General features: G+C 42.2%; 1 pseudogene across 1 annotated transcript; it reads left to right on the forward strand.

Annotated features, from left to right (window-relative positions):
- The first annotated feature begins 2,556 nt into the window (after positions 1 to 2,556).
- LOC306645558 (growth arrest-specific protein 7-like) lies at positions 2,557 to 3,451 on the forward strand (annotated as a pseudogene). Its single transcript has one exon. The product of its transcript is annotated as a growth arrest-specific protein 7-like (transcript).
- Positions 3,452 to 3,902: the final 451 nt, after the last annotated feature.

The following is a 3,902-nucleotide window of genomic DNA, read 5'->3' on the forward strand; positions in this document are numbered from 1 at the left end:
ATTATCTCATCCTACAAAAAGGCACCAAACACATACATTGGAGAAAAGATAGCCTCTTCAAAAAATGGTGCTGGAAAAACTGGAAATCCGTATGTAGCAAAATGAAATTAAACCCCTATTTCTCATCTGCACAAAACTCAACTCAAACTGGATCAAGGACTTAGGCATTAGACTAGAGACTCTGCACTTAATAGAAGAAAAAGTAAACCCAACTCTTCATCATGTCAGTTTAGGAACTTACTTCTTTAACAAGGCTTCTAAAGTAACAAGGCTTCTAAAGTTCAAGAAGTCAAGTCAAGACTCAATGAGTGGGCCAGGTGCAGTGGCAAATGCCTGTAATCCCAGCATCTAGGGAAGCTAGAGGCAGGAGGATCCCTAGTTCAAAGCCAGTCTTAGCAAACGCAAGGCGATAAGCAGCTCAGTGAGACCCCGTCTCTAAATAAAACACAAAATAGGACTGCGGATGTGGCTCAGTGGTCAAGTGCCCTTGAGTTCAATCCCCAGTACCCACCCCCTCAAAAAAACAATCAATATATAGGTGGATTCAAACTAAAATGCTTCTACTCAGCAAAGGAAACAATCAAGAATTTGAAGACAGAGCCTACACTATGGGAGAAAACCTTTGCCACGTGCACTTCAGATTGATCATTAATCTCCAAGATATGCAAATAACTTGAAAAGCTTCATTTTAAACAAAAACAAAAAATCCTGTTAATAAATGGGCAAAGGAACTGAACAGGCACTTTACAGAAGAAGAAATATGATCAGTCAGCAAATATATGAAAAAATGTTCAATATCTCTAGCAGTTATAGAAATGCAAATTAAAACTACACTAACATTTTATTTCCCTCGGTCAGAATGGCAGTTATCAAGAATACAAATAACAATAAATGTTGGTGAGGAAGTGGGGAAAAAAGTACACTCATACCTTGCTGGTGGAATTGCAAACTAGTTAAACCACTATGGAAAGCAGTATGGAAATTCTTCAGAAAACTTGGAACAGAAACACCATTTGACCCAGTTATCCCACTCCTCAGTTTATACTCAAAGGATTTAAAATCAGCATACTACAGTGACATAGCCACATCAATGTTTATAGCAGCTTAATTCATAATAACTAAACTATGGAACCAGTCTAGGTGCCCTTCAACAGATGAATGAATGGATGAAGAAAAATGTGATATTTATGCACAATGGAATACTACTCAGCCATAAAGAGAATGAAATTATGGCATTTGCTGGTGAATGAATGGAACCAGAGAATATCATGCTAAGTGAAATAAACGGATCCCTCAAAATCAAAAGTTGTTATGTTCTCTCTGATATGCACATGCTAATTCACAATAAGGGGAGTGGGTAGAAAGGAATGTATTTGGATTAGGCAAAGGGAAATGAAAGGGAGAGAATAGTAATGGGACTAGGAAAGAGAATGAATCAGATATTACTTTCCTGTGTACATATATATGACCAAAGTAATTCCACATCTCATATGACCAGAAGAATACACTCCATCTACATATAATGTCAAATTACATTTTACTGTCATGTATAACTAATAAGAACAAATTTTTAAAAAGAAGGAAGCAAAAAATATGACACTGTTATATGTCTTACTGTTCACAAAGATCTGGTATAAATTGGTGATGAGAGTGTGGGCTGCATCTAGGAGCAGGAAAGTGGGATGCCCCACCTGGAGCAGCTTCTTCATCACTAGGTGCCTCCCCTTGGAGATGTTGACTAAAAGGAAAGCTGGCTCCGCAGCAGCACAGCAGGTATATTGTGTGATGCCCTTAATGCTCCTCAAAGTTGTTGTTCCATCTCTGTTTTTTTTCTTTCTTTTTTTTTTTTTGCAATAAATTATACTGTAGTCTTTCTCTATTTTTAAGAAAATGTCATCTTCTGAATTTACAGTTATACCCAAGTCTCATGTTAAAAGCACATTATGTTTTCAGATAAACAATAACAATTTATACAAAATTTTATAATGCAAAATGTATAGCATAGTTAAATTAAGTATGGGCCCATGGATCGTCTGCGATCCAGGAGCCATCTTGGGACTGCGGCATGGTGGAGCCTAGCAAACTGAAACCCAGATTTGTGAGGTACAGGAAACCTTCAGGGACACTATAAATCTACAGGGAAGAAACTGTACTACCTCAGATCCCCACAGCTAAGTGGGAAGACACACAAACAAAATGGAAAAAAAGGGAATAAAGCATTCCAAACAAACCAGGATGTTTCAATTATAGACTCCATTGACAAACCAGTAGAAGAAATGTCAGAGAAGGAGTTCAGAATTTACTTAGAAAAACTGCTTCACGACTTCAAGGAGGATATAAAGAGTGAAATCAGAGCTATGTTTCAGCAGAGGGAAGATATCTGAAAGAAAGAGATAAAGAGCCTGAGAAGAAATCTTTGAAATGAAGGAATCAATAAACCAAAATAAAAATTTAATGGAAAGTAGCAGCAACACAGGAGATCACTTGGAAGACAGAACTTCAGGCAATGAAGACAAAATATGTAATTTTGAAAATAAAGGTGACCACACAGAGAAGATGGCGTTCCCTCACCCAGACACAATGCCTGAACAGCAGCTGCTGAAGCCAACTAAGTGGAGCTACTGTGACTACTTTTGTGCTGATAAGAAAGACCCCCAAGGCAATGGCACTGTGGTGGGGTTTGAACTGCTGCTTCAAAAGCAACTGAAGGGCAAACAAATGCAGAAAGAAATGTCTGAATTCATCTGAGAGAAGATAAAGATTAAAGAAGAATATGCAAAGAACTTGGCTAAGATCTCTCAGAACTCATTGGCTGCACAGGAGGAAGGCTCCCTGGGAGAAGCATGGGCTCAGGTGAAGAAGAGCCTGGCAGACGAAGCAGAAGTTCATCTCAAGTTCTCCATCAAGCTTCACAACGAGGTAGAGAAGCCCCTAATGAACTTCCGTGAGAACTTCAAGAAAGACATGAAAAAGTGTGACCACCATATCGCTGACCTCTGCAAGCAACTTGCCAGCTGCTATGCATTGGTGGAGAAGGCCCGGGAAGCCCTCACAGAGCAGCAGAGAGACCTGGAGATGAAGACCCAGCAGCTGGAGATCAAGTTGAGCAACAAGACAAAGGAGGACATCAAGAAGGCAAGAGGAAGTCCACACAGGCTGGTGATGACCTCATGTGTTGTGTGGACCTCTACAACCAGGCCCAGTCCAAGTGGTTTGAAGAGATGGTGACCACCACTTTAGAGCTGGAGTGACTGGAAGTGGAGAGGGTGGAGATGATCCACAACATTTGTGCCAGTACACACAGCTGCGACATGAGATGGACATGTTCAACCAAACCACAGTTGAGCCTGTGGACCAACTGCTTCGAAAAATGGACCCTGCCAAAGACAGAGAGCTGTGGGTCAGAGAGCACAAAATGGGCAACATTCGCCCTGTGGACATGGAGATCTAGACATGCCTGTGTGACCCCGGAGGTCCTGCCCAGGAGAGGGGATGGGTGTCCCACGGAGAGGAGATGGTGTCCCCTGCTGGGTGAAGCTGCCCTCCCACCTACTCTCCTGTCCACTGAGGAGAGAGGAGAGAGCTGGTGATTCCAGAAGGGTGATCTGGATGGCCCAACTGGGGGATCCCAAATATTCCCAGGCCAAGAAGACAGATCTATAACCCTGCCCTTGTCTCCAAGACTGAAGCCCCCAAACCCCATGCCATGCTTGTTGCTCTGAGAACAAACTGAGGCTGGAACTTTGTGGTTCCTGCTGAGTTCCATAGGGGTGACTGTCACACACTTGTGCCCTTGGGTGCCCAAAGGCCCATCCTCCAACTGGTCCCTTTATCTCCTTAGGGGCTTTGGAAGATCAGGGGAGGGCTGCCTCTGTCTCCAAGCTGATGTCAGGATCAGACTA

Source organism: Sciurus vulgaris (assembly GCF_902686455.1).
Source record: "Sciurus vulgaris genome assembly, chromosome: 15".
Taxonomy (NCBI): Eukaryota; Metazoa; Chordata; class Mammalia; order Rodentia; family Sciuridae; genus Sciurus; species Sciurus vulgaris.